This window comes from Ooceraea biroi, chromosome 8 (assembly GCF_003672135.1).
Source record: "Ooceraea biroi isolate clonal line C1 chromosome 8, Obir_v5.4, whole genome shotgun sequence".
In the NCBI taxonomy this organism is placed as follows: domain Eukaryota; kingdom Metazoa; phylum Arthropoda; class Insecta; order Hymenoptera; family Formicidae; genus Ooceraea; species Ooceraea biroi.
The window spans coordinates 2,190,014-2,217,287 of NC_039513.1; the positions used below are offsets into that span (position 1 = coordinate 2,190,014).

Here is a 27,274-nt window from a genome sequence, read left to right on the forward strand (position 1 = left end):
TTTGAGGGGAATCATTATTCCCAAACTCTGAAAACATTACAGGCGTATTTCCCAAATGATTTGGCGTTGAATGAGGCGAAAAAGAACACTATTTGGAATGTTAACTATACCCTCAACTAATTTTCATTAATTATTTCCATTAATTATTAAGCAACCATTACTTCCTAAGCTCTAAAAGTGGTTTCCTAAACTTTCCCAAACGATTCCCACATTATTGAAATGGAAAACAAAGAGTAATACCAAAGAGTATAAACGTTTTTCCATTATATAGCCTATAGTCAAAAAGCCCCTAGATTATCCCCCAGATTATACTGCACGCTGGGTGACGTTTTTCAACTCGATGTTGAGGGGAAATCATTATTTCTCAAACTCTGAAAACATTTCAGGCGTATTTCCCAACTGATTTGACGTCGAAAGAAGCGAAAAAGAACACTATTTGGAATGTTAGCTATACGCTCAACTAATTTTCATTAATTATTAAGCAACCATTACTTTCTAAACTCTAAAAGTGGTTTCCTAAACTTTCCCAAACGATTCCCAAATTATTGAAATGGAAAACAATGAGAAATAGCAAAGATTTTAAACGTTTTTCCATTATATAGCCTATAGTCAAAGAGCCCATAGATTATCCCCTAGATTATACTGCACGCTGGGTGATGACTTTCAACTCGATTTTGAGGGGAAATCATTAATTCTCAAACTCTGAAAACATTACAGGCGTATTTCCCAACTTATTTGACGTCGAAAGAAGCGAAAAAGAACACTATTTTGAATGTTAACTATTCGCTCAACTAATTTTCATTAATTATTAAACAACCATTACTTCCTAAACTCTAAAAGTGGTTTCCTAAACTTTCCCAAACGATTCCCAAATTATTGAAATGGAAAACAATGAGAAATATCAAAGATTATAAACGTTTTTCCATTATATAGCCTATAGTCAAAAAGCCCCTAGATTATCCCCTAGATTATACTGCACTCTGGGTGAGGTCTTTCAACTCGATTTTGAGGGGAAATCATTATTTCTCAAACTCTGAAAACATTACAGGCGTATTTCCCAAATGATTTGACGTTGAAAGAAGCGAAAAAGAACACTATTTGGAATGTTAGCTATACGCTCAACTAATTTTCATTAATTATTAAGCAACCAGTACTTTCTAAACTCTAAAAGTGGTTTCCTAAACTGTCCCAAACGATTCCCAAATTATTGAAATGGAAAACAATGAGAAATATCAAAGAGTATAAACGTTTTTCCATTATATAGCCTATAGGCAAAAAGCCCCTAGATTATCCCCTAGATTATACTGCACTCTGGGTGTGGTCATTCAACTCGATTTTGAGGGGAAATCAGTATTTCCCAAACTCTGAAAACATTACCGGCGTATTTCCCAAATGATTTGACGTTGAAAGAAGCGCAGAAAAACACTATTTGGAATGATAACTATACGCTCAACTGATTTTCATTAATTATTAAACAACCAGTACTTCCTAAACTCTAAAAGTGGTTTCCTAAACTTTCCCAAACGATTCCCAAATTATTGAAATGGAAAACATGAGAAATATCAAAGATTATAAACGTTTCTCCATTATATAGCCTATAGTCAAAAAGCCCCTAGATTATCCCCCAGATTATAGTGCATGTTGGATTGTCTTTCAACTCGATTTTGAGGGGAAATCATTATTTCCCAAACTCTGAAAACATTACAGGCGTATTTCCCAAATGATTTGGCGTTAAAAGAAGCGAAAAAGAACACTATTTGGAATGTTAGCTATACGCTCAACTAATTTTCATTAATTATTAAGCAACAATTACTTTCTAAACTCTAACAGTGGTTTCCTAAACTTTCCCAAACGATTCCCAAATTATTGAAATGGAAAACAATGAGAAATATCAAAGATTTTAAACGTTTTTCCATTATATAGCCTATAGTCAAAGAGCCCCTAGATTATCCCCTAGATTATACTGCACGCTGGGTGATGACTTTCAACTCGATTTTGAGGGGAAATCATTAATTCTCAAACTCTGAAAACATTACAGGCGTATTTCCCAACTTATTTGACGTCGAAAGAAGCGAAAAAGAACACTATTTTGAATGTTACCTATTCGCTCAACTAATTTTCAATAATTATTAAACAACCATTACTTCCTAAACTCTAACAGTGGTTTCCTAAACTTTCGCAAACGATTCTCAAATTATTGAAATGGAAAACAATGAGAAATATCAAAGATTATAAACGTTTTTCCATTATATAGCCTACAGTCAAAAAGCCCCTAGATTATCCCCTAGATTATACTGCACTCTGGGTGAGGTCTTTCAACTCGATTTTGAGGGGAAATCATTATTTCTCAAACTCTGAAAACATTACAGGCGTATTTCCCAAATGATTTGACGTTGAAAGAAGCGAAAAAGAACACTATTTGGAATGTTAGCTATACGCTCAACTAATTTTCATTAATTATTAAGCAACCAGTACTTCCTAAACTCTAAAAGTGGTTTCCTAAACTGTCCCAAACAATTCCCAAATTATTGAAATGGAAAACAATGAGAAATATCAAAGAGTATAAACGTTTTTCCATTATATAGCCTATAGGCAAAAAGCCCCTAGATTTTCCCCTAGATTATACTGCACTCTGGGTGTGGTCATTCAACTCGATTTTGAGGGGAAATCAGTATTTCCCAAACTCTGAAAACATTACCGGCGTATTTCCCAAATGATTTGACGTTGAAAGAAGCGCAGAAGAACACTATTTGGAATGATAACTATACGCTCAACTGATTTTCATTATTTATTAAACAACCAGTACTTCCTAAACTCAAAAAGTGGTTTCCTAAACTTTCCCAAACGATTCCCAAATTATTGAAATGGAAAACGATGAGAAATATCAAAGATTATAAACGTTTCTCCATTATATAGCCTATAGTCAAAAAGCCCCTAGATTATCCCCCAGATTATAGTGCATGTTGGATTGTCTTTCAACTCGATTTTGAGGGGAAATCATTATTTCCCAAACTCTGAAAACAGTACAGGCGTATTTCCCAAATGATTTGGCGTTAAAAGAAGCGAAAAAGAACACTATTTGGAATGTTAACTATACGCTTAACTAATTTTCATTAATTATTAAAAAACTATTATTTCCTAAACTTTTCCAAATGATTCCCAAACGATTGCAATAAAAAAAAAGATTTATCCTATTTGTCTGCTAACTATACGGCGGTATGGTGCAGCCTATCCGCGCGCATAAGTGTGCCGCCTAAGATAGTCAAATGCTTCCTGGGCAGGATTCTGTAACTCGTTTTGACTATGGCGGCAAAATTATGCGCGCGAATAGGCTGCACCATATCGCCCACATCTGATTGGTAGCAATCTAACCACCACACATTGTGCACGTGCCGCGGATTCTATTAAGAGTTCAACCGTCGCCACACGGAGAGATCTCGGAAGAAGCAAAGAAGAGTGCGAGTTAGAGTTTGCAACGAATACATCATTTTGTAGCTGCAATATTCCAGAGAGAGAAACATAAATATAACTATGAAGAAACATAATATTAAATTATCCGTCTCGCGGAAAATAATAAATAGGTTATCGTTGAGACAGCGTAATAGGATCATGGCAGAAATAAGAGGCAGCATAACTGTTTGAAATTGTCCTTCTTCTTCCAATATTAATATTGAAAATAATATACAAGGTAATAATATACAAAATAATAATATACAAGATAATAATATAAAAAATAATATTCCGTCAGTTGTAAGATACAAGTCTTCCGTTGTTATTAATTGCATAAATGAGACATTCAATATGAGGCATGATATGAATATATAAAAGGACGAGCTTTCCTCTTCCGCTTCATGTGTTTCTGATGTCAGTGATATATCTTCAGTATCATGTACTAATTCCTGTGAAGTATTATTGTTTCGCGAACGTTTAGCGTCTTGCTTTGTGAGTAATAATTTGACACACGTACAAGGCAACAGTACATTATCTGTTCTTTGAACACATCCCTGCTTCTCCGATTTACCAACAGATGTTAGAACTCTTCTTAACACACCACGAAATCCTGCTGTCATATCGAACGTAGAACCAGGAGAGTATATTCACTGTGATCTCGAAGCAATTTTAATAGAAAATGTATCTGTCGTTCCATTTGTATCCACTATCAAGGAATTAAAACTGGATTTTAATACAGACGGATGTAATTTGGATAAGTCAGGTACTGTTCACATTTGGCGAATTCAATGCAGAATTGTCAATATTCAATGTACGAAGCCAATAGTTTATAGGACTCTATAAAGGTTCACAAAAGCCACACGATGCTAATATCTTTGTTGAAAAAGTTGTTGCAGATATCATTAGAATCATATCGAATGGAGGCATTCTTTGTCGTGGCAACAAAATCCCAATACGTTTGAGAAGTTTCATTGCTGACGCACCAGCTAGAGCTTTCATTTTAAATCGTCGCAGCCATAATGTATCTAGCAAACCTTGTTCTAAGTGCAAAGTTTGCGGTGTATATACGGAGGGTCGTGTCGTCTTCAGTGGAATTGATCATGCTCCTCGAACAGATGAAGAGTATAATAGATGCTTAGACGAGGATCATCACAAAGACGGTAAAAGTGTATTATCATCGTTACCGATGGGTATGGTTTCACAAGTACCCTTCGAATACATGCATCTTATATGTTTGGGTGTTGTGAAAAAACTTTTGTCTGCGTGGATCAATGGTAAATATTCGCGGCTTTCAAAATCATCAGCAAGATCTATCTCTATAATATGTGAAAGATTAAATATTCTTAGAGTATATTGCCCTTCCGATTTCGCAAGACGTTCCTAGATCTCTTGATGTTTATTCTAAAGTTAAAACAACCGAAATTCGTCACTTTTTGCTATATACAGGTCCAGTTGTAATGTATGGTCTATTGGACGAACGAGTGTATAAACATTTCTTGTTTTTGAATGCTGCTATTAGAGTTTTAGTTTCTAAATCACCCTCGAGCCAACATTTAAGATTTGCAGAGCTTGCGCTACAAATATTTATTCTTCGTTGTGAAAGTCTTTATGGTCCAACTTTTCATACGTATAATGTTCACGGACTTGTTCATCTCACTGACGACGTCAAACGTCTTGGTTCTTTGGATTCCTTTTCAGCCTTTCCTTATGAAAATAATATGTCAATGTTTAGAAAATATAATAACTGAGAAAACGCCTGAGAGAGTCTGACCTCTAGATTAAATCAACGGTAATCGACTTTTGACTGACCCCCGGGTTATATATTGATGCGACAGGAATATAGAACCCGGGGTCAGTCAAAAGTCGATTACCGTTGATTTAATCTAGAGGTCAGACTCTCTCAAGCGTTTTCTCAGTGATATGTCAGCCGGCAATCACCCTTTGCAACAGAAATTCGAAAACCGAGGCTCGTCGACGTGCAGGTGCACGTCGCAACGCATCATCGTGACTGATGGAGTAGAATTCGTTGCTATGCTCTTGCTAGAAAATTTTCGCCGTGAAAAATCCGACCACGAGAAACTCCGATAAATTAAAATGTCTCTCAGCGCGTTGCCATTACCCAGTAAGCAAAATGTGTGCAATCTGCCAGCAGATTGGCAACAGATTACTGCAGAAGTTGATAGGAAATTGGCATCCGTTATGTCCGCATTAGGATAGTGATCTGCCAGCAGAGCCTGCTAACAGACTCTGACAGCAGATTGGCGGCAGAAACCGAGCAGGATCTGTTAACATTTGACGGCAGATTGACAGCAGAAACCGAACAGAATCTGCAGCTTTTGGCCATTCATATTTACGATATATTAAAGCATGTGTTTACTTTGAACACACTATAAATTGGCATTTTATATTACCATGTGTTAAAAGAACGCATTTGTTTGTTAAAGTAAAGCACATTTGGCTTGATGTGTCTTTCTGCCAGTTTGTTGCATAATCTCTCTCTCTTATTATTAATTTATTCTAATCTGAAGTCCGAATTTTGTTTTCGAACTTCAGATTGCTTGTGGCGTGCGTGATCTACATGGACGTTGTCCATGGGAGCCTCTGTGCCGCAAGTGCAAAAATTTTCAGAAAAATTAATATTTTCATGCCAAGGCGCGTATATTAACTTATTATATAACTGTTAGGCTAAATCTTAACATCGAGTAAGAACTCGACGTGTGCACCGCATAGCGGTGCGGAGCGAAAACACATATTCATAGCCGTGTAAATTTGAATACTGTCAAAAGCTGCAGATCCTGTTCGGTTTCTGCTGCCAATCTGCTGTTAGATTCCGCGCGCGCAGATCTTGCTCGGTTTCTGCTGCCAATCTGCCGTTAGATTCCGCGTGTGCAAATCTTGCTCGGTTTCTGTCGGCAATCTGACTTCAGGCCATGTTTGCAGATTCTGCTCGGTTTCTGCCGCCAATCTGTTCTTAGATTTTCTGAGCAAGCTCTGTTACATTTCTGGCACCAATTTGTCGAATTAATCGTTAATAACAACTTCTGTATCAAATTTATTGTCTTTTGGCTGGCAATAGTTGATAGCAGTTAGTTAGCATCATCTGCTTTCGGCAGACTTGGCTATCTGGGTAATTACTTCCGATTAAATTTCAAACTTTCTTTTCATGACCCACACAATCCCGTTTTAATACAAAAGCACTTTTTCTTTTTTTTTATTTTATTACTATTGACGCGTGTGATTCACAGCGAAAGCTATACATTTTTCAAGATAAAGATACATATCGATCATGATTATCGTACCTTTTCATCATCGATTATTGGAGCACGATGACAAACAATTAAAATAGCCCCGTTATAACAATTATATCATAAGCGAAGTAAACGCTTAGTAGTATAATTATAGGTAATACTAATATTTTAAGGATAATTAAAAATTTTATCAAAAGCGAAATGGACGCTTAATAATATAAGCCGAAATCTGTGTACAAGAGGTAGGACGGCACTTCGAACAATTTTTACATTAATTAGATAGAGTGGATTAGGCCTATTGGGGAAACCACTTAAAAAAAAACGCGCCATGCTATCTACCGCCAGGTGGTGTGGAAAAGATAGCACCAAAATACTGAGTAATAATATGGTCAATAACATTAATTAATATTATTAACCATATTAATTAATAATATTAATAAAGTAATATAATTAATAATAATATTAATAAAGTAACAAAACTTGTACATCGAAAAGAATTGCGTGACAACTTTCTCGGCGCGTGAATGAGACGCCGAGAATTATTGTGTACGCGTCGTCTCGCCTGCCGCTGTAATCCGATACTCGCTCCGACCATCGCGTCGCGCGCGCGGCTAGCTGTTACGTTATCCACGCCTACTTCTCTCGCTGCCAATCGCGTCCACTGAATTAGCGAAACTTCTTTACTTAATAACTCGAAATATACACGGTTAATTGCAAAATGTTATAAGACTTTTTTGTTCACCTTAACGAGATCTACCTGCAGCAGAGCGATTGGGCACTTTATGTGGGACACCCTGTATATATATATTAATGAAGTGTGCATTACCGCATACAACATTATCGCATATTATCGAAATAATGTTGGGAAATTGCTTACAGTCCACTTGACGATCCAAATGCTTCAGAGTTTTGAAGCGCATACGTCTTCCCGACATATCGGTAATTGTCAAGTCTGTCGGTGGTGTCGCTAGCGGACGGTCGCTGTTACGAGAGCTAGTGAAACAATAGTTCACTAGCAACTCCAGGATCGCCTTAATACTTATACTACTTATAGCTATACAATTGACTATACCTTTGGTTATATTATTAAGCGTCCATTTCGCTTTTGATAAAAGTTTTAATTATCCTTAAAATATTAGTATTACCTATAATTATACTACTAAGCGTTTACTTCGCTTATGATATAATTGTTATAACGGGGCTATTTTAATTGTTTGTCATCGTGCTCCAATAATCGATGATGAAAAGGTACGATAATCATGATCGATATGTATCTTTATCTTGAAAAATGTATAGCTTTCGCTGTGAATCACACGCGTCAATAGTAATAAAATAAAAAAAAAGAAAAAGTGCTTTTGTATTAAAACGGGATTGTGTGGGTCATGAAAAGAAAGTTTGAAATTTAATCGGAAGTAATTACCCAGATAGCCAAGTCTGCCGAAAGCAGATGATGCTAACTAACTGCTATCAACTATTGCCAGCCAAAAGACAATAAATTTGATACAGAAGTTGTTATTAACGATTAATTCGACAAATTGGTGCCAGAAATGTAACAGAGCTTGCTCAGAAAATCTAAGAACAGATTGGCGGCAGAAACCGAGCAGAATCTGCAAACATGGCCTGAAGTCAGATTGCCGACAGAAACCGAGCAAGATTTGCGCACGCGGAATCTAACGGCAGATTGGCAGCAGAAACCGAGCAAGATCTGCGCGCGCGGAATCTAACAGCAGATTGGCAGCAGAAACCGAACAGGATCTGCAGCTTTTGACAGTATTCAAATTTACACGGCTATGAATATGTGTTTTCGCTCCGCACCGCTATGCGGTGCACACGTCGAGTTCTTACTCGATGTTAAGATTTAGCCTAACAGTTGTTATATAATAAGTTAATATACGCGCCTTGGCATGAAAATATTAATTTTTCTGAAAATTTTTGCACTTGCGGCACAGAGGCTCCCATGGACAACGTCCATGTAGATCACGCACGCCACAAGCAATCTGAAGTTCGAAAACAAAATTCGGACTTCAGATTAGAATAAATTAATAATAAGAAAGAGAGATTATGCAACAAACTGGCAGAAAGACACATCAAGCCAAATGTGCTTTACTTTAACAAACAAATGCGTTCTTTTAACACATGGTAATATAAAATGCCAATTTATAGTGTGTTCAAAGTAAACACATGCTTTAATATATCGTAAATATGAATGGCCAAAAGCTGCAGATTCTGTTCGGTTTCTGCTGTCAATCTGCCGTCAAATGTTAACAGATCCTGCTCGGTTTCTGCCGCCAATCTGCTGTCAGAGTCTGTTAGCAGGCTCTGCTGGCAGATCACTATCCTAATGCGGACATAACGGATGCCAATTTCCTATCAACTTCTGCAGTAATCTGTTGCCAATCTGCTGGCAGATTGCACACATTTTGCTTACTGGGTAATGGCTACGCGCTGAGAGACATTTTAATTTATCGGAGTTTCTCGTGGTCGGATTTTTCACGGCGAAAATTTTCTAGCAAGAGCATAGCAACGAATTCTATTCCATCAGTCACGATGATGCGTTGTGACGTGCACCTGCACGTCGACGAGCCTCGGTTTTCGAATTTCTGTTGCAAAGGGTGATTGCCGGCTGACATATCACTGAGAAAACGCTTGAGAGAGTCTGACCTCTAGATTAAATCAACGGTAATCGACTTTTGACTGACCCCCGGGTTCTATATTCCTGTCGCATCAATATATAACCCGGGGGTCAGTCAAAAGTCGATTACCGTTGATTTAATCTAGAGGTCAGACTCTCTCAGGCGTTTTCTCAGTTATTATATTTTCTAAACATTGACATATTATTTTCATAAGGAAAGGCTGAAAAGGAATCCAAAGAACCAAGACGTTTGACGTCGTCAGTGGGATGAACAAGTCCGTGAACATTATACGTATGAAAAGTTGGACCACAAAGACTTTCACAACGAAGAATAAATATTTGTAGCGCAAGCTCTGCAAATCTTAAATGTTGGCTCGAGGGTGATTTAGAAACTAAAACTCTAATAGCAGCATTCAAAAACAAGAAATGTTTATACACTCGTTCGTCCAATAGACCATACATTACAACTTGACCTGTATATAGCAAAAAGTGACGAATTTCGGTTGTTTTAACTTTAGAATAAACATCAAGAGATCTAGGAACGTCTTGCGAAATCGGAAGGGCAATATACTCTAAGAATATTTAATCTTTCACATATTATAGAGATAGATCTTGCTGATGATTTTGAAAGCCGCGAATATTTACCATTGATCCACGCAGACAAAAGTTTTTTCACAACACCCAAACATATAAGATGCATGTATTCGAAGGGTACTTGTGAAACCATACCCATCGGTAACGATGATAATACACTTTTACCGTCTTTGTGATGATCCTCGTCTAAGCATCTATTATACTCTTCATCTGTTCGAGGAGCATGATCAATTCCACTGAAGACGACACGACCCTCCGTATATACACCGCAAACTTTGCACTTAGAACAAGGTTTGCTAGATACATTATGGCTGCGACGATTTAAAATGAAAGCTCTAGCTGGTGCGTCAGCAATGAAACTTCTCAAACGTATTGGGATTTTGTTGCCACGACAAAGAATGCCTCCATTCGATATGATTCTAATGATATCTGCAACAACTTTTTCAACAAAGATATTAGCATCGTGTGGCTTTTGTGAACCTTTATAGAGTCCTATAAACTATTGGCTTCGTACATTGAATATTGACAATTCTGCATTGAATTCGCCAAATGTGAACAGTACCTGACTTATCCAAATTACATCCGTCTGTATTAAAATCCAGTTTTAATTCCTTGATAGTGGATACAAATGGAACGACAGATACATTTTCTATTAAAATTGCTTCGAGATCACAGTGAATATACTCTCCTGGTTCTACGTTCGATATGACAGCAGGATTTCGTGGTGTGTTAAGAAGAGTTCTAACATCTGTTGGTAAATCGGAGAAGCAGGGATGTGTTCAAAGAACAGATAATGTACTGTTGCCTTGTACGTGTGTCAAATTATTACTCACAAAGCAAGACGCTAAACGTTCGCGAAACAATAATGGTTCACAGGAATTAGTACATGATACTGAAGATATATCACTGACATCAGAAACACATGAAGCGGAAGAGGAAAGCTCGTCCTCTTATATATTCATATCATGCCTCATATTGAATGTCTCATTTAAGCAATTAATAACAACGGAAGACTTGTATCTTACAACTGACGGAATATTATTTTTTATATTATTATCTTGTATATTATTATTTTGTATATTATTACCTTGTATATTATTTTCAATATTAAGATTGGAAGAAGAAGGACAATGTCGAACAGTTATGCTGCCTCTTATTTCTACCATGATCCTATTACGCTGTCTCAACGATAACCTATTTATTATTTTCCGCGAGACGGATAATTTAATATTATGTTTCTTCATAGTTATATTTATGTTTCTCTCTCTGGAATATTGCAGCTACAAAATGATGTATTCTTTGCAAACTCTAACTCGCACTCTTCTTTGCTTCTTCCGAGATCTCTCCGTGTGGCGACGGTTGAACTCTTAATAGAATCCGCGGCACGTGCACAATGTGTGGTGGTTAGATTGCTACCAATCAGATGTGGGCGATATGGTGCAGCCTACTCGCGCGCATAATTTTGCCGCCATAGTCAAAACGAGTTACAGAATCCTGCCTCAGGAAGCATTTGACTATCTTAGGCGGCACACTTATGCGCGCGGATAGGCTGCACCATACCGCCGTATAGTTAGCAGAGAAATATGATAAATCTTTTTTTTTATTGCAATCGTTTGGGAATCATTTGGGAAAGTTTAGGAAATAATAGGTTTTTAATAATTAATGAAAATTAGTTAAGCGTATAGTTAACATTCCAAATAGTGTTCTTTTTCGCTTCTTTTAACGCCAAATCATTTGGGAAATACGCCTGTACTGTTTTCAGAGTTTGGGAAATAATGATTTCCCCTCAAAATCGAGTTGAAAGACAATCCAACGTGCACTATAATCTGGGGGATAATCTAGGGGCTTTTTGACTATAGGCTATATAATGGAGAAACGTTTATAATCTTTGATATTTCTCATCGTTCTCCATTTCAATAATTTGGCAATCGTTTGGGAAAGTTTAGGAAACCACTTTTAGAGTTTAGGAAGTACTGGTTGTTTAATAATTAATGAAAATCAGTTGAGCGTATAGTTATTCCAAATAGTGTTCTTCTGCGCTTCTTTCAACGTCAAATCATTTGGGAAATACGCCGGTAATGTTTTCAGAGTTTGGGAAATACTGATTGCCCCTCAAAATCGAGTTGAAAGACCACACCCAGAGTGCAGTATAATTTAGGGGATAATCTAGGGGCTTTTTGCCTATAGGCTATATAATGGAAAAACGTTTATACTCTTTGATATTTCTCATTGTTTTCCATTTCAATAATTTGGGAATCGTTTGGGACAGTTTAGGAAACCACTTTTAGAGCTTAGGAAGTACTGGTTGCTTAATAATTAATGAAAATCAGTTGAGCGTATAGTTATCATTCCTAATAGTGTTCTTCTGCGCTTCTTTCAACGTCAAATCATTTGGGAAATACGCCTGTAATGTTTTCAGAGTTTGGGAAATACTGATTTCCCCTCAAAATCGAGTTGAAAGACCTCACCCAGAGTGCAGTATAATCTAGGGGCTTTTTGACTATAGGCTATAAAATGGAAAAAAGTTTATACTCTTTGATATTTCTCATTGTTTTCCATTTCAATAATTTGGGAATCGTTTGGGACAGTTTAGGAAACCACTTTTAGAGTTTAGGAAGTACTGGTTGCTTAATAATTAATGAAAATCAGTTGAGCGTATAGTTATCATTCCTAATAGTGTTCTTCTGCGCTTCTTTCAACGTCAAATCATTTGGGAAATACGCCTGTAATGTTTTCAGAGTTTGGGAAATACTGATTTCCCCTCAAAATCGAGTTAAAAGACCACACCCAGAGTGCAGTATAATCTAGGGGATAATCTAGGGGCTTTTTGCCTATAGGCTATATAATGGAAAAACGTTTATACTCTTTGATATTTCTCATTGTTTTCCATTTCAATAATTTGGGAATCGTTTGGGAAAGTTTAGGAAACCACTTTTAGAGCTTAGGAAGTAATGGTTGTTTAATAATTAATGAAAATCAGTTGAGCGTATAGTTATCATTCCAAATAGTGTTCTTCTGCGCTTCTTTCAACGTCAAATCATTTGGGAAATACGCCTGTAATGTTTTCAGAGTTTGGGAAATACTGATTTCCCCTCAAAATCGAGTTGAAAGACCACTCCCAGAGTGCATTATAATTTAGGGGATAATCTAGGGGCTTTTTGACTATACGCTATATAATGGAAAAACGTTTAAAATCTTTGATATTTCTCATTGTTTTCCATTTCAATAATTTGGGAATCGTTTGGGAAAGTTTAGGAAACCACTTTTAGAGTTTAGGAAGTACTGGTTGCTTAATAATTAATGAAAATTAGTTGAGTGTATAGTTATCATTCCAAATAGTGTTCTTTTTCGCTTCTTTCAACGTCAAATCAGTTGGGAAATACGTTTGTAATGTTTTAAGAGGTTGAGAAATAATGATTTCCCCTCAACATAGAGTTGAAAGACATCACCCAGCGTGCAGAATAATCTAGGGGATAATCTAGGGGCTTTTTGACTATAGGCTATATACTGGAAAAACGTTTATAATCTTTGATATTTCTCATTGTTTTCCATTTCAATAATTTGGGAATCGTTTGGGAAAGTGTAGGAAACAACTTTTAGAGTTTAGGAAGTAATGGTTGCTTAATAATTATTGAAAATTAGTTGAGCGTATAGTTAACATTCCAAATAGTGTTCTTTTTCGCTTCTTTCAACGTCAAATCAGTTGGGAAATACGCCTGTAATGTTTTCAGAGTTTGAGAAATAATGATTTCCCCTCAACATCGAGGTGAAAGACATCACCCAGCGTGCAGATAATCTAGGGGATAATCTAGGGGCTTTTTGACTATAGGCTATATACTGGAAAAACGTTTATAATCTTTGATATTTCTTATTGTTTTTTATTTCAATAATTTGGGAATCGTTTGGGAAAGTTTAGGAAACCACTTTTAGAGTTTAGGAAGTACTGGTTGTTTAATAATTAATGAAAATCAGTTGAGCGTATAGTTATCATTCCAAATAGTGTTCTTCTTCGCTTCTTTCAACGTCAAATCATTTGGGAAATACGCCTGTAATGTTTTCAGAGTTTGGGAAATAATGATTTCCCCTCAAAATCGAGTTGAAAGTCATCACCCAGCGTGCAGTATAATCTAGGGGATAATCTAGGGGCTTTTTGACTATAGGCTATTTAATGGAAAAACGTTTATAATCTTTGATATTTCTCATTGGTTTCCATTTCAATAATTTGGGAATCGTTTGGGAAAGTTGAGGAACCACTTTTAGAGTTTAGGAAGTAATGGTTGCTTAATAATTAATGAAAAGTAGTTGAGCGTATAGTTAACATTCCAAATAGTGTTCTTTTTCACTTCTTTCAACGTCAAATCAGTTGGGAAATACGCCTGTAATGTTTTCAGTGTTTGAGAAATAATGATTTCCCTTCAACATCGAGTTGAAAGTCATCACCCAGCGTGCAGTATAATCTGGGGGATAATCTAGGGGCTTTTTGACTATCGGCTATATAATGGAAAAACGTTTATAATCTTTGATATTTCTCATTGTTTTCCATTTCAATAATTTTGGAATCGTTTGAGAAAGGTTTGAGAAAAGTGGTTTCCTAAACTTTCCCAAACGATTCCCAAATTATCGAAATGGAAAACAATGAGAAATATCAAAGAGTATAAACGTTTATTATTATATAGCCTATAGGCAAAAAGCCCCTAGATTATCCCCTAGATTATACTGCACTCTGGGTGTGGTCTTTCAACTCGATGTTGAGGGGAAATCATTATTTCTCAACCTCTGAAAACATTACAAACGTATTTCCCAACTGATGTGACGTTGAAAGAAGCGAAAAAGAACACTATTTGGAATGTTAACTATACGCTCAACTAATTTTCATTAATTATTAAACAACCATTACTTCCTAAGCTCTAAAAGTGGTTTCCTAAACTTTCCCAAACGATTCCCAAATTATTGAAATGGAAAACAATGAGAAATATCAAAGAGTATAAACTTTTTTCCATTTTATAGCCTATAGTCAAAAAGCCCCTAGATTATACTGCACTCTGGGTGAGGTCTTTCAACTCGATTTTGAGGGGAAATCATTATTTCCCAAACTCTGAAAACATTACAGGCGTATTTCCCAAATGATTTGACGTTGAAAGAAGCGCAGAAGAACACTATTAGGAATGATAACTATACGCTCAACTGATTTTCATTAATTATTAAACAACCAGTTCTTCCTAAACTCTAAAAGTGGGTTCCTAAACTTTCCCAAACGATTCCCAAATTATTGAAATGGAAAACGATGAGAAATATCAAAGATTATAAACGTTTCTCCATTATATAGCCTATAGTCAAAAAGCCCCTAGATTATCCCCCAGATTATAGTGCACGTTGGGTTGTCTTTCAACTCGATTTTGAGGGGAAATCATTATTTCCCAAACTCTGAAAACATTACAGGCGTATTTCCCAAATAATTTGACGTTGAAAGAAGCGCAGAAGAACACTATTTGGAATGATAACTATACGCTCAACTGATTTTCATTAATTATTAAACAACCAGTACTTTCTAAACTCGAAAAGTGGGTTCCTAAACTTTCCCAAACGATTCCCAAATTATTGAAATGGAAAAGGATGAGAAATATCAAAGATTATAAACGTTTCTCCATTATATAGCCTATAGTCAAAAAGCCCCTAGATTATCCCCCAGATTATAGTGCACGTTGGATTGTCTTTCAACTCGATTTTGAGGGGAAATCAGTATTTCCCAAACTCTGAAAACAGTACAGGCGTATTTCCCAAATGATTTGGCGTTAAAAGAAGCGAAAAAGAACACTATTTGGAATGTTAACTATACGCTTAACTAATTTTCATTAATTATTAAAAAACTATTATTTCCTAAACTTTCCCAAATGATTCCCAAACGATTGCAATAAAAAAAAAGATTTATCATATTTCTCTGCTAACTATACGGCGGTATGGTGCAGCCTATCCGCGCGCATAAGTGTGCCGCCTAAGATAGTCAAATGCTTCCTGAGGCAGGATTCTGTAACTCGTTTTGACTATGGCGGCAAAATTATGCGCGCGAATAGGCTGCACCATATCGCCCACATCTGATTGGTAGCAATCTAACCACCACACATTGTGCACGTGCCGCGGATTCTATTAAGAGTTCAATCGTCGCCACACGGAGAGATCTCGGAAGAAGCAAAGAAGAGTGCGAGTTAGAGTTTGCAAAGAATACATCATTTTGTAGCTGCAATATTCCAGAGAGAGAAACATAAATATAACTATGAAGAAACATAATATTAAATTATCCGTCTCGCGGAAAATAATAAATAGGTTATCGTTGAGACAGCGTAATAGGATCATGGCAGAAATAAGAGGCAGCATAACTGTTCGAAATTGTCCTTCTTCTTCCAATCTTAATATTGAAAATAATATACAAGGTAATAATATACAAAATAATAATATACAAGATAATAATATAAAAAATAATATTCCGTCAGTTGTAAGATACAAGTCTTCCGTTGTTATTAATTGCATAAATGAGACATTCAATATGAGGCATGATATGAATATATAAAAGGACGAGCTTTCCTCTTCCGCTTCATGTGTTTCTGATGTCAGTGATATATCTTCAGTATCATGTACTAATTCCTGTGAAGTATTATTGTTTCGCGAACGTTTAGCGTCTTGCTTTGTGAGTAATAATTTGACACACGTACAAGGCAACAGTACATTATCTGTTCTTTGAACACATCCCTGCTTCTCCGATTTACCAACAGATGTTAGAACACTTCTTAACACACCACGAAATCCTGCTGTCATATCGAACGTAGAACCAGGAGAGTATATTCACTGTGATCTCGAAGCAATTTTAATAGAAAATGTATCTGTCGTTCCATTTGTATCCACTATCAAGGAATTAAAACTGGATTTTAATACAGACGGATGTAATTTGGATAAGTCAGGTACTGTTCACATTTGGCGAATTCAATGCAGAATTGTCAATATTCAATGTACGAAGCCAATAGTTTATAGGACTCTATAAAGGTTCACAAAAGCCACACGATGCTAATATCTTTGTTGAAAAAGTTGTTGCAGATATCATTAGAATCATATCGAATGGAGGCATTCTTTGTCGTGGCAACAAAATCCCAATACGTTTGAGAAGTTTCATTGCTGACGCACCAGCTAGAGCTTTCATTTTAAATCGTCGCAGCCATAATGTATCTAGCAAACCTTGTTCTAAGTGCAAAGTTTGCGGTGTATATACGGAGGGTCGTGTCGTCTTCAGTGGAATTGATCATGCTCCTCGAACAGATGAAGAGTATAATAGATGCTTAGACGAGGATCATCACAAAGACGGTAAAAGTGTATTATCATCGTTACCGATGGGTATGGTTTCACAAGTACCCTTCGAATACATGCATCTTATATGTTTGGGTGTTGTGAAAAAACTTTTGTCTGCGTGGATCAATGGTAAATATTCGCGGCTTTCAAAATCATCAGCAAGATCTATCTCTATAATATGTGAAAGATTAAATATTCTTAGAGTATATTGCCCTTCCGATTTCGCAAGACGTTCCTAGATCTCTTGATGTTTATTCTAAAGTTAAAACAACCGAAATTCGTCACTTTTTGCTATATACAGGTCCAGTTGTAATGTATGGTCTATTGGACGAACGAGTGTATAAACATTTCTTGTTTTTGAATGCTGCTATTAGAGTTTTAGTTTCTAAATCACCCTCGAGCCAACATTTAAGATTTGCAGAGCTTGCGCTACAAATATTTATTCTTCGTTGTGAAAGTCTTTATGGTCCAACTTTTCATACGTATAATGTTCACGGACTTGTTCATCTCACTGACGACGTCAAACGTCTTGGTTCTTTGGATTCCTTTTCAGCCTTTCCTTATGAAAATAATATGTTAATGTTTAGAAAATATAATAACTGAGAAAACGCCTGAGAGAGTCTGACCTCTAGATTAAATCAACGGTAATCGACTTTTGACTGACCCCCGGGTTATATATTGATGCGACAGGAATATAGAACCCGGGGGTCAGTCAAAAGTCGATTACCGTTGATTTAATCTAGAGGTCAGACTCTCTCAAGCGTTTTCTCAGTGATATGTCAGCCGGCAATCACCCTTTGCAACAGAAATTCGAAAACCGAGGCTCGTCGACGTGCAGGTGCACGTCGCAACGCATCATCGTGACTGATGGAGTAGAATTCGTTGCTATGCTCTTGCTAGAAAATTTTCGCCGTGAAAAATCCGACCACGAGAAACTCCGATAAATTAAAATGTCTCTCAGCGCGTTGCCATTACCCAGTAAGCAAAATGTGTGCAATCTGCCAGCAGATTGGCAACAGATTACTGCAGAAGTTGATAGGAAATTGGCCTCCGTTATGTCCGCATTAGGATAGTGATTTGCCAGCAGAGCCTGCTAACAGACTCTGACAGCAGATTGGCGGCAGAAACCGAGCAGGATCTGTTAACATTTGACGGCAGATTGACAGCAGAAACCGAACAGAATCTGCAGCTTTTGGCCATTCATATTTACGATATATTAAAGCATGTGTTTACTTTAAACACACTATAAATTGGCATTTTATATTACCATGTGTTAAAAGAACGCATTTGTTTGTTAAAGTAAAGCACATTTGGCTTGATGTGTCTTTCTGCCAGTTTGTTGCATAATCTCTCTCTCTTATTATTAATTTATTCTAATCTGAAGTCCGAATTTTGTTTTCGAACTTCAGATTGCTTGTGGCGTGCGTGAACTACATGGACGTTGTCCATGGGAGCCTCTGTGCCGCAAGTGCAAAAATTTTCAGAAAAATTAATATTTTTATGCCAAGGCGCGTATATTAACTTATTATATAACTGTTAGGCTAAATCTTAACATCGAGTAAGAACTCGACGTGTGCACCGCATAGCGGTGCGGAGCGAAAACACATATTCATAGCCGTGTAAATTTGAATACTGTCAAAAGCTGCAGATCCTGTTCGGTTTCTGCTGCCAATCTGCTGTTAGATTCCGCGCGCGCAGATCTTGCTCGGTTTCTGCTGCCAATCTGCCGTTAGATTCCGCGTGCGCAAATCTTGCTCGGTTTCTGTCGGCAATCTGACTTCAGGCCATGTTTGCAGATTCTGCTCGGTTTCTGCCGCCAATCTGTTCTTAGATTTTCTGAGCAAGCTCTGTTACATTTCTGGCACCAATTTGTCGAATTAATCGTTAATAACAACTTCTGTATCAAATTTATTGTCTTTTGGCTGGCAATAGTTGATAGCAGTTAGTTAGCATCATCTGCTTTCGGCAGACTTGGCTATCTGGGTAATTACTTCCGATTAAATTTCAAACTTTCTTTTCATGACCCACACAATCTCGTTTTAATACAAAAGCACTTTTTCTTTTTTTTTATTTTATTACTATTGACGCGTGTGATTCACAGCGAAAGCTATACATTTTTCAAGATAAAGATACATATCGATCATGATTATCGTACCTTTTCATCATCGATTATTGGAGCACGATGACAAACAATTAAAATAGCCCCGTTATAACAATTATATCATAAGCGAAGTAAACGCTTAGTAGTATAATTATAGGTAATACTAATATTTTAAGGATAATTAAAAATTTTATCAAAAGCGAAATGGACGCTTAATAATATAAGCCGAAATCTGTGTACAAGAGGGAGGACGGCACTTCGAACAATTTTTACATTAATTAGATAGAGTGGATTAGGCCTATTGGGGAAACCACTTAAAAAAAAACGCGCCATGCTATCTACCGCCAGGTGGTGTGGAAAAGATAGCACCAAAATACTGAGTAATAATATGGTCAATAACATTAATTAATATTATTAACCATATTAATTAATAATATTAATAAAGTAATATAATTAATAATAATATTAATAAAGTAACAAAACTTGTACATCGAAAAGAATTGCGTGACAACTTTCTCGGCGCGTGAATGAGACGCCGAGAATTATTGTGTACGCGTCGTCTCGCCTGCCGCTGTAATCCGATACTCGCTCCGACCATCGCGTCGCGCGCGCGGCTAGCTGTTACGTTATCCACGCCTACTTCTCTCGCTGCCAATCGCGTCCACTGAATTAGCGAAACTTCTTTACTTAATAACTCGAAATATACACGGTTAATTGCAAAATGTTATAAGACTTTTTTGTTCACCTTAACGAGATCTACCTGCAGCAGAGCGATTGGGCACTTTATGTGGGACACCCTGTATATATATATTAATGAAGTGTGCATTACCGCATACAACATTATCGCATATTATCGAAATAATGTTGGGAAATTGCTTACAGTCCACTTGACGATCCAAATGCTTCAGAGTTTTGAATCGCATACGTCTTCCCGACATATCGGTAATTGTCAAGTCTGTCGGTGGTGTCGCTAGCGGACGGTCGCTGTTACGAGAGCTAGTGAAACAATAGTTCACTAGCAACTCCAGGATCGCCTTAATACTTATACTACTTATAGCTATACAATTGACTATACCTTTGGTTATATTATTAAGCGTCCATTTCGCTTTTGATAAAAGTTTTAATTATCCTTAAAATATTAGTATTACCTATAATTATACTACTAAGCGTTTACTTCGCTTATGATATAATTGTTATAACGGGGCTATTTTAATTGTTTGTCATCGTGCTCCAATAATCGATGATGAAAAGGTACGATAATCATGATCGATATGTATCTTTATCTTGAAAAATGTATAGCTTTCGCTGTGAATCACACGCGTCAATAGTAATAAAATAAAAAAAAAGAAAAAGTGCTTTTGTATTAAAACGGGATTGTGTGGGTCATGAAAAGAAAGTTTGAAATTTAATCGGAAGTAATTACCCAGATAGCCAAGTCTGCCGAAAGCAGATGATGCTAACTAACTGCTATCAACTATTGCCAGCCAAAAGACAATAAATTTGATACAGAAGTTGTTATTAACGATTAATTCGACAAATTGGTGCCAGAAATGTAACAGAGCTTGCTCAGAAAATCTAAGAACAGATTGGCGGCAGAAACCGAGCAGAATCTGCAAACATGGCCTGAAGTCAGATTGCCGACAGAAACCGAGCAAGATTTGCACACGCGGAATCTAACGGCAGATTGGCAGCAGAAACCGAGCAAGATCTGCGCGCGCGGAATCTAACAGCAGATTGGCAGCAGAAACCGAACAGGATCTGCAGCTTTTGACAGTATTCAAATTTACACGGCTATGAATATGTGTTTTCGCTCCGCACCGCTATGCGGTGCACACGTCGAGTTCTTACTCGATGTTAAGATTTAGCCTAACAGTTATATAATAAGTTAATATACGCGCCTTGGCATAAAAATATTAATTTTTCTGAAAATTTTTGCACTTGCGGCACAGAGGCTCCCATGGACAACGTCCATGTAGTTCACGCACGCCACAAGCAATCTGAAGTTCGAAAACAAAATTCGGACTTCAGATTAGAATAAATTAATAATAAGAGAGAGAGATTATGCAACAAACTGGCAGAAAGACACATCAAGCCAAATGTGCTTTACTTTAACAAACAAATGCGTTCTTTTAACACATGGTAATATAAAATGCCAATTTATAGTGTGTTCAAAGTAAACACATGCTTTAATATATCGTAAATATGAATGGCCAAAAGCTGCAGATTCTGTTCGGTTTCTGCTGTCAATCTGCCGTCAAATGTTAACAGATCCTGCTCGGTTTCTGCCGCCAATCTGCTGTCAGAGTCTGTTAGCAGGCTCTGCTGGCAGATCACTATCCTAATGCGGACATAACGGATGCCAATTTCCTATCAACTTCTGCAGTAATCTGTTGCCAATCTGCTGGCAGATTGCACACATTTTGCTTACTGGGTAATGGCAACGCGCTGAGAGACATTTTAATTTATCGGAGTTTCTCGTGGTCGGATTTTTCACGGCGAAAATTTTCTAGCAAGAGCATAGCAACGAATTCTACTCCATCAGTCACGATGATGCGTTGCGACGTGCACCTGCACGTCGACGAGCCTCGGTTTTCGAATTTCTGTTGCAAAGGGTGAGTGCCGGCTGACATATCACTGAGAGAACGCCTGAGAGAGTCTGACTTCTAGATTAAATCAACGGTAATCGACTTTTGACTGACCCCCGAGTTATATATTGATGCGATAGGAAGACACGTGTAACTTATTAACGCTATTATTTATATACTTCTTTATGCGCAATTCGCCGCGATATCCGGCAGAGTTTCGTTACGTAAATCTCGTTACTCGGGACGTCCTCTCTTGTTCCCCTTAGATCTCGGCAGTTGCTGAAAATTACTCTCTCGTTATCTTCGAACGATGGGAAATCCCAAAGTCCCGACCGACAAAAGCTGAAAAGATCGCGTCGGGCAGCCATCGCATCGTATTTCGTTCAAGGTCTAAATTAGACCGTCTAATCGAGTTAGCTGAGATCTGATCACAGATGCGAGATCCTATCCTATCACCTGCTCTCGTTAATTATTGCGCTCACCTGGTTATCTTCGCCGTAACCCTCTTTGGACGAGAAGAAGACCGTTTCAAAGCCAAACGATAAACACGATCTACAATCGCTGTTTCATTCCTCTTTATCGTTCATACGTGCACGTGTGCATCGAGTGCCATCACAGAATTCGCCGCCCTCGTTCTACCTACTTGCTGTTCATCCCTCTTTCGATTCACAACGTTCAGAATAACACTGGCTACGCAAAGGATCCGTAGCGATCACGATATATTATATTCATACGGTTTCTCCCCTCTCTCTGAACTTTCCTCAGAGCGGACAGAGATCTGCGTGCTCCGGCAAAAATCACGCGATGATCATCGCGTGGCCGATGACGATAATCGATATGCGAAACGTCGCAGCGCGCAAACATGCCGAATAACTCCGGCGCGACGGTTCCTTGTCCCGGCGACACCCCTGACGACATCGATTCCTCGATGCCTCGATGCCTCGTGCTCGTGACGTAGCCCGTGGCAAGAGGAGAGGCGGAGGGAACTTTGTGGTAGGGACCTGAAACTATGTAGTTGTTTTCATCTCTTTCGTAGCGGACATGTCGCGAGTTCTCCTGCCGTAGTAAATCCGAACACGCCAACGCTCGCACTGTGGCATTCGTACTGAAGGTGTATCCTCCTCCGAGTAGAAACCTCCTCCGAGGTGATCCCGAGCGGAGCACGCTGCGACGACCAGCTTGAATCCAAGAGGAACCTCTGATTCTCTCCTCGTAGACCTACATCGCTGTGCCGTTGTTCTCCGTCACGAGAAAGCTAGAGGAAACGCTGTTGCATTTTGCGGAAATTCGACGACCGTCATTCGGAAAAAGAGAGAGAGAGAGAGAGAGAGAAAGAAAGGCAGAGAGAGAGAGAGAGAGAGAGAGAGAGAGAGAAAGAAAGGCAGAGAGAGAGAGAGAGAGAGAGAGAAAGAAAGGCAGAGAGAGAGAGAGAGAGAGAGAGAGAGAGAGACCGTCCTTCATTCCCGAGTAATCAAGCAGGGAATAGATGAAGAGCATCCCTCTCTCAGGGAAGAATTTCAAGGTTCACGAGGTGAGTCCTGAGCTGGTCCACTTCAGATCTGTCGTCGCTCTCTGAAAACGATTCTGCGCCCTTCTTTAGTCCTTCTCACGAGAACCGTAAGCTTTTCCGTGTGCATTGCATTCTTTCTCTTTTTTCTTTTTTTTCTTAATGCATGGCTTGTAAATCGTAGAAACGTGCCGATAACGCAAAACTTTGTATTAAAAGTTAATATGAACTTTCGCGTTTGAATTTTGCTAAAAACATCCGAACGGACTTTTCCGTTAACCATACATCAAGCGGTCACACGATGACGATGATGATAAGGAGATGCGCATTTAAATAGACGCGCCTAATGATTCAACTTGATTCGTACTTGTATTCTTAATTGCATGCTTGATTTCTATCTCGCGCATCTGCGCGACATCCATGTTCTTGCAAAAGGGAGAAAACACTTCCTCCTACTCCGTACACTCTTTCCACATCTTTCTGTCCACTTCCTATCAATCTCATGAGACAAATCAAAGTTCTGCGGGGAACCGGCGCAGGCGGCGTCTGAAACTTGCAGGCTAGCTTGCAAGCGAGTTCGACGGCGGTTTTTGCGGGGACACCGATTAATTAATTGGCCGTGATATTTGGCAGTCTGACGTACATATAAGGTCGTACATATTTTAATGAGTGCACTTATAAATAATATATCGCATACGATGATAACGCGCCTCGTTCGTCTCGCCTTGTGAGACTAGTGTGGTGACGCCGATTGTCGCTGATACTATTGTAATCTCTGGCCTACGTTGTATCTCCAATTATTTCTACGTTTCTACCTTTGCTTATCGTCCCTACCGTTTTATCGTGCATTCTGTTCACGCTGCCCGAAACGGCCCGATTAACAAACCGTTTGACTGGATGACCTGAGAAATTGAATCGAACGCCAGCGATTAGAAAGATCAAAACGCTCTGCTCGCGTCTATAAACGCGACAGTTGAACGGCGAACTATGACTCTGAGAGAGAGAAAGAAAGAGGAAAAAATCCGAATATTTAATCGATATGAAATAATAATAATAATAATAATAAAATATGAAATTGGCGGTAGAACGTATTGAGTTGACCGGAAAGTCCGTGCCGATTGTTTTAGCAAAATCAAGTTTTGATGCAAAATTTTGCGTTCTTTTGGAATTTTGGAAAAAAGTTGGAACGGACTTTCTGGTCAATCCAATAGAATCTTCCTCGAGTCACTTTGCGCGCTTCACGGTGCCGATGATCTGCGAAACTCATTTCCTTGGGGTTCCTTCTATCTGTGTGGTCTCCTGATAAATATATAGTCTATTTCTGCAAAACGAAAATTTCATAGGGGTTATCGCGGCATGATAAAAATTTCTACGTGCGCCACAATTTCGGCTTGACATAATCTACGCGCTCGATTAAGAATTTATTATTATTTACGAGCCGTTACAACACAAATCCAAGTGTGTAGTATCTAAATACTACTACGTGCGTGTAATTTTTGACTTTCCGCGCAAAAATTATTACTTCACCGCACAAAACATAAATTTGCACGTTTCAATGCTTAATTAAACACGCTCCGCTGTGTGCAAACACGATACACAACATTAATCGTGTGTGTAAAAATGAAACAAAGTGTAATTCCTAAATCTGCGATTCAACATGCAAGCGTCTAAAAAGTCACACTTAGCCATGTACAATCATACAGACAAAACGCGCAAAATGTCGCTACACCATTTTACACATGCACAGGCACAAGTAAAAAACTACACACCTAGATTCGCGATGCAAATCTCGGTCTTCTCGCCTGCATCCGAATCGTAATATCTCAATATTCTTTGCTACGTACTACGCTAATTATCCACGAACCTGGGTGGGTTTAATGCTGTCTCATGTCTCTGGCATGACACGACGACGACTATATAAGTCGGCACAAACAGATCCGTCGGAGAAGTGCGAAAGCTCCATATGGCACGCGTTTCCACCGCGAAATCTCCAAGCAGGCGCGAGCGTTTAGCGCCCTTTTCGCCCTCCTCGTGCGCGCTTGTGTGCATGTATTACACCTGTGTACGTGCATCGCGCGGAGTTGACGAATTGCCGTCAGATGTTAGTACGATTAAACGACAATTCCTCGTGGCGTGGCACAGACACACGCGTCTAGCGTGTCTCGACTGCATCCCGTGGCGATGATAAGGTCGTTACTCAAATTAAAGGAAGAGCCGGCGCGAACGCTACGAACCCTACGGGGAATCTTCGGGGAGCACATTGCCCCTGCGTAATTCATTTGCTTGAGGGTTTATCGAGCAGTTTGCTTGGCGGTTGACAACGAAGCTGTTGATCTTGCGCGAGGGTTTCCGTCACCGCGGCAAGTGCATCCGCGTGTGCGGCCCGCGAATTTCAGAAAGGCTCATCCCTCTCGCGAAAGAAGATTTCGGAGAAACCCCGTAAGTATCCGGGGTCACGAGCGGCTTTTTAGATAAGCTGGATAGATACTGGCGAAGCTAGTCGAAATATGTTTGTGAAAGTACGCGGAGATCCTTGGTCTTAATTCGCTCTTAAATATCACCCCTCAGGAGATGGAAGTTGTTTGTGGAAGATTACAGCAATATTTTTTAACGTAACGTAATTTATTACCTCCGATGCGTTTAATTAAATGGACCTCGCTCATATTCGAGGCTGAGTGCAAATAATTTCAGTTTCAATTTTCAATTTTAAACTATTAATTTCCGCTTAATCTCATAAATTCAAGGATCTGTTCGGAGCCGTGTGTGCGTCGCTTGAGCGAGTCTATTATGAACTTGGCGCTATTTTCACCGCTAAAAGATATATTTATCGTCAAATCAGATCGCGATCACTTGGCGACAGTCACACAGTCACATTTGCGCAAATGCGCCGTGAAATTATTAAAAACCACCGTTTTTTCGCTACCTCGCGTGCCGCGTCGCGCGTCCAGCTGCGCGGCGACGCAACATCGCAATAATTCTTTTTATCATTCTAACGCCGGCAAGTCATAGCGATCGAGTTTTTCTTCCTCGTTCGTGGTGATGATTCGCGTGTAAACACGAGGTTGTTGTTTGGGAAATATCTCTGGGGGATATCGTGAGATAGGGGCGAACGTCGCTCACGGACGTTCGTTCGTGCGAGGCCGTAGACGGTTCATCGCTGCTGATTTCTGCGCTTGCCTCCCTTGGCTCCTCGACCTTCGAAAAATGTTCCAGCTCCTCCACTTTCCGCAATCGCAGAACCATCAGGTCCAGAGAATCACGCGTTTTTAATCGCGTAATTTAATTTGATCGACGGTTTTTTCTTTTTCTCTCTTTTTTTTAAAATTATTTTCGCTTCTATCGTTGACTATATTAAATCATCGTGAGGGCTCATTGTGGCTGATATTGGTGTGCGATCAAAGGCCCTCCCGATCAAACATCTCGACGGAATTATCGCGGTCGAAGGATCCTTCTGGCGCGTGCGACGACGACGACGACGATGACGACGCGACGATCGGAAGCAAGGACCGTCGAGATGCGGCCGGGTCGGCTAGTAAATAGAATGATTACGTCATCTGCGACCGTCTAGCACGATAACAACGCCGTTACTGAATGGAAATTCGGCGATCATCACGCGGCACCCTTTCCACCCTCGCCCGCGCGCGATTTGCTTCCATATAACTGTCACCCGGTATTTCCCGATATGATTCATTACATTCATTGGCGTTTAGGCGTTTTGCTGCGATGCTCGATGACGAGGAACGTTCCAGGCGAGCAGGAAATCCAAAATTGTTGATGCACGTTTGTTAACGCATTTTAACGACGCACGTTTCCTTCGTTCGC

At 38.8% G+C, this 27,274-nt stretch overlaps 3 pseudogenes; 2 read left to right on the plus strand and 1 right to left on the minus strand.

The window, feature by feature from the left end:
* Positions 1-3,609: 3,609 nt before the first annotated feature.
* LOC113562463 lies at positions 3,610-5,153 on the plus strand (annotated as a pseudogene).
* Positions 5,154-9,501: 4,348 nt separating this feature from the next.
* Positions 9,502-11,090, minus strand: LOC113562464 (annotated as a pseudogene).
* Positions 11,091-16,273: 5,183 nt separating this feature from the next.
* LOC113562465 lies at positions 16,274-17,809 on the plus strand (annotated as a pseudogene).
* Positions 17,810-27,274: the final 9,465 nt, after the last annotated feature.